Below are 12,442 nucleotides of genomic sequence, written 5' to 3'. Positions count from 1 at the left end.
GCCTTTATTTCCAACCTGTCACAAACTAGTACAATTTTACTCTTACAGTAGAAATGAATTGCTAGAGGAATAAAGTTTTTAAAACACAAAAGGCTTACAAAATACAAGCCCATATTGTGAGATCTGACATAGCATCTCTCTACCAAACTGCTATAGAAGTTTCTCAGTGTTTATCCCCAGCCTGGGGCACAGGACCACAGACCCTGGGCTGTGATGCTCAGCTGTGCTGCCTGCAAAACAAACAGGAAAGAACCTAAATATTTATTAATCAAAGAATGACTATATAAACATGTTATGTCCACAGTATAAAATCCAGGTAAGAGTAAAAAAATAAAGATGAGAAATTTATCAGACCTAACATGGAAAAGTGGCTCAGACTCAGAACTGAAAAGATGCAGTGTTCTTATGTGTTAAATGTAAAAAAAAAACACAGGAAAAAGCAAACAACCCACAATAAAACAGCATTTTATGTGTCCTATGGGCTTGTGAATACATGTGAAAATGTATAAAAACGGGAGTGGAGACACGGCTGTCTGGTACAGACCCCTTGTTTGGTCGCACGTCGCTTCATTGTGCTTTGCAGGCATTGCTTTTTTTTTTTTTTCTCCCACAAATTCGGCGTTTGTGCCAACCCCACGTTGAACATGTCTGTTGGTGCCACTTTCTCAGCAGCAATTTGCTGACCTCATGTCTCTGTCACATTTGGGTAATTCTTCCAATATTTCAGAATTTTTCATTATTATCATGTTTGTGATGGTGATCTGTGAGTGGTGATCTTCGGTGTTAGTACTGCAAAAGATTATGACTCCTTGAAGGCTCAGATGATGGCTATCATTTTTTATCAAGAAAGAACTTTTTTGGGGAGACTGCACCACGTGCATATGAAAATTTATTACTATTGTGCTTTCATCATCAGAATGTATGAGCTTGGTCTTTCCTTCTTACTTTTGTATAAGGTCAAAACAGATACATTGGCTACTTTGATAACCTTAAAGTGGACTCCAGGAATGTCGCCAATAGCATGCTCTTTGTGACCAAAGCCAGCAACCAGAGCTTCATCATTTTCTTCAATAAAATTTAAGCAACCATCACTGAGTACAAAGGCTGTGTTTGTTTTTTTTTTTTTTTTAACCGTTCTTGATTAGCTGAACCCTGGCACACTTCCTGATGGCAGAATCTGGCTGTTTGGTTTCAACCCCTGCTTTTTCGAGCACAATTCCCTTGACATGAGACGCGCCTCCGAAAGGGTTGGCCTTCAGTGTTGTGCCCACAAGGGCTTCCTTGTACTGTTTATCACGCCACTTCTGGACTTGTCAGTGGCTACGGAGCTTCCTGGCAGTATGAAGACTGTGACTCTTGCCCATCCTGCCAGCATCACAGGCCTGAGTGAAAAGGAAAGTACTTTATAATTAAGGTATATACATTGTCTTTTGGACATAATGCTATCACACACTTTATAATAGACAGTGTGAACATCTTTATGTGCCCTAGGAAACCAAAAGAATTAGTGTGACCTGCTTTATTGCTGTGGTCTGGGACCAAGTCTGCAGTATCTCCAAGGAAGGGCTGCCTGTATTGGGAATGGTGAGTAAAGGGGGAATCTTTCATAAGGGCTTAATGTTTATGAAAAGAATGCATCCAAATATTACTTGCATAATGTAAAAACTATCACATCTGAATTGTGGTGTTGGAGAAGACTCTTGAGAGTCCCTTGGACTGCAAGGAGATCCAACCAGTCCATTCTAAAGGAAATCAGTCCTGAATATTCATTGGAAGGACTGATGCTAAAGCTGAAAACTCCAATACTTTGGTCACCTGATGCGAAGAACTGACTCATTTGAAAAGACCCTGATACGGGAAAGATTGAAGGCAGGAGGAGAAGGGGATGGCAGAGGATGAGATGATTGGATGGCATCACCGACTCAATGGACATGAGTTTGAGTAAACTCCGGGAGTTGGTGATGGACAGGGAGGCCTGGTGTGCTGCAGTCCATGGGGTCTCAAAGAGTTGGACATGACTGAGTGACTGAACTGAACTAAACTGAGGCAACGTTGATCTAAGGCAGGCAGGTTACACTTCAAAGTGAATTTTCCAGACTCTGCCCTACCTCCTAACAGAGGGATAAACTACCCACTCTGCCATGCAGTGAGATGTGATTAAATGAACAGTAAGAATCAGGTGCAGATTCATGAGAAAGAAGGCACAGTTGCAACCTGAGAGGCTGGGAGGAGGAGACTGGCTGGCTGGTTGTAAACAAGCCTTGTGTGAAGGGGCCAGTGGTCGAGGAGAGAATTTGGGTTTTAGGTTCGAACAGAGAGTAAAATTCTAGCGCCTGCCTTCTGAGTTGAGGGTAGGCTGAGCACAGGTATTAGTCTCGGCTCCTTCCTGAATCCCAGCTCATGTGAAACAGTAAAGGGAGAGAAACCTTCAGAGGTGAAGAGGGTGCAGAAATTGTTGGCTGGCTCAGCAGCCAGGGTTAGGGTTAAGTTGAGTCAGTTCCTCTCTATTTCTATTTTTCTGAGAGTTTTTTTTTTTTTTAATTATAGATGGATGTTGAATTTTCTCAAGTGCTTATGTCAATCCCTTCATTCGATCAATCTGGGGCCCCACGACACAACCACCCCCCACCCGACCCCTGCCCAGCCAATTCAAAGACATCATGACCTCCTTCATTGCTCCAATCCTGCCCCTCCCCAGCATTGTCCCTGATTTACTGAATCATTTACATCATTCAAGTAGGTGGAGTATTTTTTTTCCATCTTTAAAATCTCTCCCTTGAGAAGCTCACATCATCTATGTGGTTATCCTGCCAAAAAATGTTTAACCTGAGTCCAGTCATGAGGAAACAATCAAAGTCCCCAGTATTTGGGACGAGCTACATGACAACCAATCCGGACCCTTCAAGCGTGTCAGTGCCATGAAAGACAAACAAAAAAACCAAGGATTGTTTCTGATTAAAGGAAAGACCAGAGACGTGACAACCAAAGGGAATGCGTGAACCCCGATTGGCTACAGGATGGGGAAAAAAGCAAGTGTAAAGAATGCATCCGTTGCTGGGGCATGTCCACATGGTCTGTGCGCAGGATGACATTATTGATTCACTGGTCCGTTTCTCTGAGTGGGATGTGGCATTGAGTTCACGGAAGAGAATGGTCTTGTTCCTAGGAAAGCACACTGCGGTATTTAGGAGTATCTGTACCCCAAAATGACTATGTGTGTGTGTGTCGGGGGGAGAGGTAGTAAATGAGGCAGAATGTTAACAAATGATGAATTTAGGTGAAGGGTGGAGAGGTATGTGTTATACTCTTCTTTCAACTTTTTGCAGGTTTGACAGTTTTCATAATAAAATATTAAGCAGAAGAGGCTCTTCCCTGGATCCATGTCTGCCTACAGCTACACCCAGTTTTTCTACCGATCGGCGCAGCCGACCTTCTGCATAGTCTCTGACGCGGGCTTTCACTCCTCCCCCGGCCCATTCATGCGTCTGTCCATTCCTGGCTGGTTTCTGCCCATCGCCACACTGGACCTGCCTTGCCCAGATCCTCACTGCCTCCGTGCTGCCTGCGGTCACATTCCACACGGGCGGCCACTCCTTCTCCTCCAAACACTCTTGTCTCTCAGCCTCCACAACACTGGCTTCTCCTGGTTTTCCTTCCTCCTCGCCAGACTCTTCTCGCTCTTCTTCACTTTCTCCCCTTTCTCTACTCATCCTGGAAAGCCTGGGTTCCTAGGAGCTCATACCATTTCTTTCATTAGGTCTTTCTTCAGGTGGTTCACTGATCCCTATAGATTTAAAGAAGGAATTTGTTCTAAAGATGCCCACACTTGACAGCTTTTTTTTTTTTTTTTTTTTTGGCTCATTCTCTTGGTGTTTTAAAATTAATTTTTTTTGCTTTTGAAAACTTTATTTCAACATAACTATACTTATAGAAATTAATTTTAGTTAAAGTATGTTTGATGTACAATGTTGTGTTAATTTCTGCAGTACAGCAAAGTGCTTCAGTTATACGCATATTCACCTTCTTTTTTTTCATATTCCTTCCCATTATGGTTTAATCATAAGATATTGAATATAGTTCTCTGTGCTGTACAGTAGACCTTAGACAGTTCTCATTTGACATTGCTCCTTGGATATTTCGCAGACATCTCAAGTTGAACTTTACTCATTTATTCATCCATCCATTGAGCACATACTGAGCACTCACTATGTGCTAGGCACTTGCTGGAAACACTGGGGAAGGGGAAGAAGGAGCCAATTTTGGCTTCACCATTGGAAACATTCTTATTGGGAAACAGGTGATGAACATACAAGAAAGAATTTGAGGGTGGTAAGGACTCTGAAGTTGGCGCTAGTGGTTAATAACCTGCCTGCCTGCCAATGCAGGAGACATAAGAGAACTGGGTTCAATCCTGGGTGGGGAAGGTCCGCTGGAGGAGAGTTTGGCAATGCACTCCAGTATTTGCCTGGAGAATCCCATGGACAGAGCCAGGCTACAGTGCATGGGGTTGCAAAGAGTCAGAGACAGCTGAAGCAACTTAACACACATGCATGCACATGGACTCTGAAGAGAGTAAAATGATGAAAGGGATGTGTTAGAGACTGCTTGGGTGGACTTATATATTTAGGGTGATCTGAGGTGTATTTTGAGGGAGGTGCATTTAAATGGATGAGCTCAGGATGAGATGCAGGGGCAATGTGACAAGATTGTGAGATGAGGGGTCTAGGTAGAGGGCATGGCTATTTCAATGCCCTCTGGATAGGAGTGGGCTTGGTGTGTTCTGGAAATGAGATGTGTCCCCAGAATCAGAACCTTGATCCTTTATTTTCCTATCTGGTTTGTATTTAAAATTTTCAGGGCATGTAAGACCCTGTCATCAACTCTATCTAAAAACCTTGATTTGACCTTGCATTCTTATTTTGGGGTCTTCTTCAGATCGAGAACAGTTCCCTCTCTGAGCTGGACAGTACCTTGATTCTTTTAAGGGCAGGGAGTCAGAATATAAGGACAAGATGCAGATGTTTGTCAGAGTTTCACCTGTCCCTTTACCCATGTGCAAAGTTCAAGGAATAAGCTGACATCTGCTTGAAGGGGGATGGTTTCCATTGTCGGCTGGCTCTTGGAGACCCACCACCAGCCCACCCCAGTCCTCTCCAGCTGGCCTTGTGTTCCTGGAGACCAGGAGGGACAATGAGGGAGAGTCCTGGGGCTGATAGCTAAGACATTGCTGAAAGTGTCCTTCCCGGCCAAGTGGAAAGGGTGACCTGATTCTTATAACCTTTCCCAGTAGAAGTTGCAGCAAATGATGATAAAATCTTTGCACCTCCCTCAGGGCTGGATCTTATTAGGCCTTGCTAGTGAGGCAAAAATCCATCTTTTTAAAATAGGGAGTTGAAACTTATCCTTAAAAGGATCAGAAACACACTTAGACCTTAAATTTTTCTGAATGGGCAACACATTCATATCTTTCTGGAATTTAAAAGAAATTAAAAATGTGCCCCAAATATTTTCCTTTTGTTCCTGTCCCCAGCCTCTCAGTTTCCACCTGGTCCATCTCCTGCCCTACAAACGCATAACCACTATTATCATTTTTCTGTGCATCCCTGTGTGAGACCCGCTTAGAGCCCCAGAGTTGATATAAGATTATTTTGTACTGAAGATATTTGAGATTCAACAGATGCAGAAAGAAGTCTTCTTGGAGCTTCCTTTATCTGACTAAAAGGAGAAATTTCTGAGAAATGAGGATCACCATAAATTTCCTCTTTGGGGCAGGAGAGAGACCAAGATTCCCCTCTCGGGAGAGTTTCACAGTGCATGAAGAAAATGGAAGGACTTGCATGAACAAATACCATCACAAATGTTCTCATGGTCAGTTTGTTTTCCTAAAATCCATTTGTCTTTCCTAAAGAAACCTGCTTGTTCTTCCTATAGAAGTCTTTTTCCTCCTCTTCCATTTCCCCTACTCAGTGAGGTGTGTAAGTAGATAAGGCCCAGATTCTAAGAACTACTCTTGTCATTGAGGACTCTTGCATGGATGAATAAATAAGCTCTGCTTTTTCTCTTGCTACCATGTCTTTTACAGCTTAATTTACAGGCCCCAATCACAAAGCTAAGCAGGTAGAGGAAAGTTTTTCCTCCTTGGCACTTGCAAAGACTTTTCGGGGGTGATATATATAAATATAACCACAAGTCTTTTTGGGGGTATTTGTTTTAATTGCACTCTGGGGAAGATCTGAGGGGATTTACTGGGACACAGGGTAGGTATATGTTTAATGTTAAAAGGAACTCCAGAATTTCTCCAAGTGGTTGTTCAATTTTCAGTTTCTGCCAGCAGAATATGAGAATTCCAGATGCTGTCCCTTCTGCCAACACTTGGTATTGCAAGTTCTTAATTTTAGCCATACTTGTGGTATTACATGGTATTTGGCTGTGGTTTTATTTTGCATTTCCCGGATGACTAGTCATGCCGAGCATCTTTTCATGGGCTTGTCAGCCGTCTGTGTATCCTTTGTGAAGTGTCTACTCATGTCTTTTGCCCATTTTTTTTTTCCATTGAGTTGTCTGCCTTCCTACCAGTGAGCTGTGCAGCTACTTTCCATATTCTAAACGCAAGTTTTTTCCTAAGGTCTATGTGTTGTGACTATTTCCTGCCAGCCTGTGGTTTGCCTTCTTAGAACAGGAAGCTTTTTCCCCCCAAACTTATTCATTTTTAATTGAAGGAAAATTGCTTCACAATATTGTGTTGGCCTCCACTATACATCAACATGAGTCAGCCACAGGTATACACGTATCCCCTCCCTCTTCAACCTCCCTCCCACCTCCCACCCCTTCCCACCCCTCTAGGTTGTTACGGAGCCCCGGTTTGAGTTCCTTGATTCAAATAAATTCCCATTGGTTATCTGTTTTACACATGGTCGTATATATGCTTCCAAGTTACTCTCTGCATGCGTCCCACCCTCTCCTTCCTCCCCCTCCACCCGTGTCCATTAGTCTGAGAACAGGAAGCTTCAGTCCTCTGCCACTGACCCCTCCCCCTGGCCAGCTGGCCTCCCCGCCCCGTCAGTCCTTTCAGATCCCTCTGGACTCACTTCAATCCTTTCCTTTCCTGCTTTGCAGGTCAGCCTCTCCATTCCTCCCTCTAATCTTGCACAAAACCCTTCTTGGGGCTCATTTTTTTTTTCAAAAAGAGTCAGTTCTACTTGGAAAGAAGATGTATCTCCTCCCCCCGCCTCCCCGCCCCCAGCTCTCTCTCTGCCGGTCCGTGACTGGCTCGTGCCCAGCCCCACATCGACTCTCTTTCTCTCTTTTTCTCCATCCCCTTTATTCTTCAGTTTTCCCACCCTTGCTTCCATATCCATCATGGACCAAAGATTAACCTTTGAGGATAAAACCAGGCTTTTCCCCCAGTTGAGGCTTTTGTACAAAGTGTTCTTCCAGAAACCTCTCCAATTCCTATCTTGCCAGAAGAAACTGGGGTGGGCCCCTAGAAAGTAAGTCCTACCACACCAAGAACCCCAAATTACAGTTTCACTGGATGAGAAGAAGCCCTCAGAACAAATTTCATTTCTTTTCCTGTAATGTACTCACCCGTAATGTAATGTGGGTCTCCTGCCACGTTCAATGATTACAGTCCAAGGAAGCATTTGTTAACCCTCACCTGGGTCAGAGTCACTTACCTGGATAGTTTTTAATCCCCACCCCTCAGAGCTGGGTCTGCCCATTAGACAGTTAGACAGTGATGGTTCCCAGAACATCAGTGTCTGTACCACCTGTGAACCCGTGAGGAATGCAAATTTCTAACCACAGGAGGGGGCCTCGCATTTGAGCGTGCATCAGAGTCACCCGGAGGGCTTCTCAGAACAATTATGACAGAGATTGCTGGGAGCAGCTCCAGAATCCAGGAGGTCTCTGTGGGCGTTTGCATTTCTAACATGTTCCTGTTTCAGGAGCATGCCTTGAGCATCACTGTGTGGGAGGGTCTGATTCAGCCAGTCTGGGGGGGGGTGGGCCTAGTACCCTACATTTCACAGCTCCATGGGATTCTGATGTACAACTGAAATTGACATCCCCCGGTCTGTGGGCTGGGGTGCAACGTGGCTGAAACTGTGAAATTTTAGCAGAAAAAAAGTGTCTGATTTATTTATTTAAAAATTAAAAAAAATTGAAGTATAAGTGATTGACAGAAAAGGAGTTTTAAATGCAGGACCCTCCTAAAGCATTTCTTCCTTTGTCTAACCTTCCCTTCCAGAGCAGCCCTGCGTTTCCAGTGTACTTGTGGCCCCGTAAGCTTCCCCTGAAGTCCAGAGGACCCGCTCTGAGGTTCTGAGCAAGCCTGGCTCCCGGGTCCAGGGTGGGGCTGGCAGCATTCGGGCCCAGGGGCTTGGGAGCTGTCAGAGGACAACTCCAAGAAAGGAGTCCCTGGAGACCTGCAGGAGGTGTCGCAGCCTGCTTGGCTGGAAAGAGACACGCCACTTTTGGTGCCAGGTGAGCGGTAAAGATGGAAACTGTTACCAAGGGCCTGGGGACTGGGTGTCTGAGACTGCCCTAGCAAACTCCCAGGGGATGGGTTCACACTAGTACAGGTGAGTTTTGCTGTCCAGCCACGCCTCTGTCAAGTGTGGTCACCAAGACCTTTGATTGTTTTTATTTACTCTTTTATTGAGGCATCATTTACAGATGATAAAATGCACAATTTTTTTTTTTTTTTTTAAATATTTATTTATTTGGCAGCCCTGGGTCTTAGTCACGGCATCCAGGATCTTTAGTTGTGGGATGCAGTGTCCCTGACCAGGGACTGAACCCAGGTCCCTTGCATTGCGAGCATGGAGTCTTAGCCACTGGACCACCACAGAAGTCCAAAATGCACAAATTTTAAGTGGACAGGGACTTGGTGGTCCAGTGGCTAAGACTACGTGCTCCCAACGCAGGGCGCTTGGGTTCAATCCCTGGTCAAGGAACTAAATCCCATGTCCCACAGTGAAGAGTTCATGTGCTGCAACTAAGACCCACTGCAGCCCAACAAACAAATATTGAAACAAAACAAAAAAATTCTTAAGTGGATGGTTTGATGAATCTTTACCATTGTCTACACCCATGTGACCACCACCCAGGTCAGCACAGAGGACGTTCCATCATCCGGTGAGGCCCCTCAAGCCCTCTTCCCAAGCCCCACCGCCCACTGCCCCCGTATTCTGACCCTAGTGCCACAAACAAACTGTCAAACTCCATATAAATTTAGTTAGCTGGGATGTGCTCTTTCGTGTCTGATTCCTTTTCCTTTACATTGTTTTTGAGCTTTATCCATAGTATTGCGTGTAAGAGCAATTCATTCATCTCCCTTCGGTGCTGTACACCATGTATTCCTGTGTTCTTCCACTGATGGGCATTTGGGTTGTGTTTAGGGTTTGGCTATTTGTGGTTCAGCTGCAGTGGGTGCTTCTGAGGACCCTGCTTTCCTTTGGGCTCATCCCCAGGAGGGGATCTGCTCAGTCAGATGTTACATGTATGTTTGATTTTAGCAGAATTACCTGACAGGCCTTTGCAGGGCTTGGACCAGTCCACCCTTTCACTGACGATGTGTGTGCCCTTGTTACTCCCCAGCCTCACTCCCCTGAATGTTTCCAGAGCTTTGGTTGTAGCCATCCTGGTGAGTACACAGTCCAGGACTCGGAGTTTTAATCTGTAACCCCTGTAATCACTGATGTGAATCACCTTTTCATGTTTCCCGGCCATTTGGCTAATTGCCATGTCTAAGTTGTTTGCCCACTTTTTTCTATTGGGCATCTGAGAACTTCTGATTAAGGGAAAAGCATCATGAAACAGTGCCTTAATTATGCCAGGAATTGAGAGGGGGGCTCAAGTGCGTTTGTGCAGAGGATGGGAGTGAGAGAAGGGATCTTGGTAATGAGTCTGCCCCTGGCCCCAGAAGTTAATGGATCTATCTCCCTAGCACTGAGAACAGGCTATGGGCAAGACTGGGAGTCGGTAAAATTCATGAAATAGGGAGACTGTTCTTTTATTTTTTCTATTTGAAAGCAGGCTGTTGTGGACCTGGTAATAAATGGTGTTCTCCACTTTCTACTTTCCCATCCCCCTGAAGCTAGGCCAGATCGTGGGCCCCCTCTGGTTCGGGACAGCAACCTGTAAGCAGCCTTTGGCCACCAGATCACTAATACAACCCTGACTCAGACCTGTTGATCGGCTTGCTCGGATCCCATGAAAAGCCTCCCAGTATCTGGGGGCCCTGGAATTGCATCGCTATCTACACTCTAGTTTCTTTAGCATCAAGATTCACAGCCAATAGCCCAGGTGTCCCAGCACCTGGATCACTAGATCCCCAGGAGACATCTGAGAGGCCCCAGGCTGCCCTGTCCAGGTCCTTGCTGAGCACTTGCTCTGCGCAGGGTGACTGTCAGATCGGGGATGAACTTTGTGTCCCTTTGTGTGCAGGGCTCAGGTAAGTGGCCACCTGCTCATCTCCTTGGCCACCTGGCTCCCGTACAGCCCTATCAGTATTTGTGAACTGAATGGATGAATGAGTGATTTGGGGTTGATTCATCTCCCAACCAGGCAGGCCATCTTTCATTCCTGCCACTATGGGCCAGATGAACAACCAGGGATGTCTTTTCATGTTTTACCAGAGGCTTAAAAGCCATTTTTTTTTTTTAGGTTGCAAATGATATTTTTATGATTTTTAATTGGAAGATAATTGTTTTACAGTGTTGGGCTGATGTCCGCTGTGCAGCAATGTGAATCAGCTATCAGTACACATATATCCCCTCCCTCTTGACCCTCCCTCCCACTCCCCCATCCCACCCCTCTAGCTCATCACAGAGCCCCGAGCTGAGCTCCTGTGCTTTATAGCAGCTTCCCACTAGCTCCCTCTTTTACACATGGTACTGTACATATGTCAGTCCTACTCTCCCAATTCATCCCTCCCTCTCCTTCCCCCACTGTGTCCACAACAGAGGCTCAGAAATTTCGACATCTTTTTGTTCTTGATGATTTCATGAAGTTCTAACCTCCCTTGGTCATTGAACACTTTCATGTTAGCTAAACAGCGATCCCTTGTTTCTCCATTGACTTCTTAACATAAAGGATATGTCCAGTTGGAAAAAAAAATGATAAGAAGGTTAAATGCTCGGTGGTGCCGTTCTAGAATCCTAAGAATCAAGCAATCAAACCAACAACCAATCATTTAAGTAGCTAACATTTATCATGTGATCTCCTTAGTGTCAGGCACGTGGTGCATAATGCTGGCGATTTCAGTTTGGTGATGGATGGATTCTCTGACTCCATGTCTCCTCCTGGAGCCTCATCCAGGATCTTCTCTTGACATGGGTTTTCTCCCACACCTGTGGATTCCTGGATCCCCCAGTGATGGCTGTTGGACCCCAGCCTCTGGCCAGTTTCCAGTGTCTGATTGTGCTAGGTTGTAATACCATGTGTTGTCAGCAGGTGCCTCCCTTCTATTAATAACACCTCATGTTTTCTGGCTGAAAATTTTCGGTTTCTATTCAACAAATGAGAAGAAGGTAAAAGTAAACTTTGTGAATTTGACGTTTCATTTAAAAATAAAAAAGTTAGCTTAGAAGGAAGAGTGACTATGGGTACTGGAGGGCATGTACATTTTTTTTGGATTAGTCCCATTCAAGGGAACTTTTGGAAGTTTGCTCTGCCACCGATCCTGTGTGATTTCTGTAGCAACTGGCCATGTGTAACTGCTGAGGGCTTGACACCTGGCTCCAGCGACTGAGAAACTGAATTGTAAATGTTATTTAATTTTAATTAAATAGCCACATATGCCCGAGGGCCACAGCTTTAGAGTAACATTTGTTTCTGTCATTTCAGCAAAGGAGAGAGCAGAAAGTAAATGGAGATAACAGCACAGAAGTCAGTTAAGGCCCCTGCTCACCACGTCCAGATGAGGGTTCGGCTTCAGTTAGTTTATTGTCAAGACAGTGGAACCAGAGCGATTTGGAAGCCAGTCTGGCCTTGCCACTTAACAGCTGCTGTGGCTTGGGGCAAGCAAAGTTATCTCTCTGAGCCTCAGTTTCTTCATCTGTAAATTGGGGATAATAATACCTTCCTCGAGACTCTGGAGTGCAGTGCCGCCTGAGGGCAGTAAAAGCGCCCCCTGCAGGCAGTGATGACAGACGCCTAGGTCCAAGCTTGTCTTCCTGCTCAGGGTCACCACAGGGTTATCTCCTAGGAGTCAAGGGGCTGTGTCAGCTTTACTCTCCGGAGGTCAGATCAAAGGGCAGACCAACGGGCTCTTGGGGTGGGGCGGACGGGGCGGGCGGGAATTGTCTTCATCCCCACTTGTGCTCTCTGGACAGTTAACTCCTGCAGGGTGTCTGTCTGCTTCCTTCCTGGTCCAGCAGTCTGGTGCCTCTGTCTGGGTTATGTTAACCATCTTTTACTAGGGTTTTTTGGGTCACCC

At 45.3% G+C, this 12,442-nt stretch overlaps 1 pseudogene; it reads right to left on the bottom strand.

The window, feature by feature from the left end:
- Positions 1 to 776: 776 nt before the first annotated feature.
- LOC122448000 lies at positions 777 to 1,364 on the bottom strand (annotated as a pseudogene).
- Between the last annotated feature and the right edge of the window lie 11,078 nt (positions 1,365 to 12,442).

Source organism: Cervus canadensis, chromosome 10, assembly GCF_019320065.1.
Source record: "Cervus canadensis isolate Bull #8, Minnesota chromosome 10, ASM1932006v1, whole genome shotgun sequence".
NCBI classification, from domain to species: Eukaryota; Metazoa; Chordata; class Mammalia; order Artiodactyla; family Cervidae; genus Cervus; species Cervus canadensis.
This window is presented reverse-complemented; position numbering and strand designations above follow the sequence as displayed.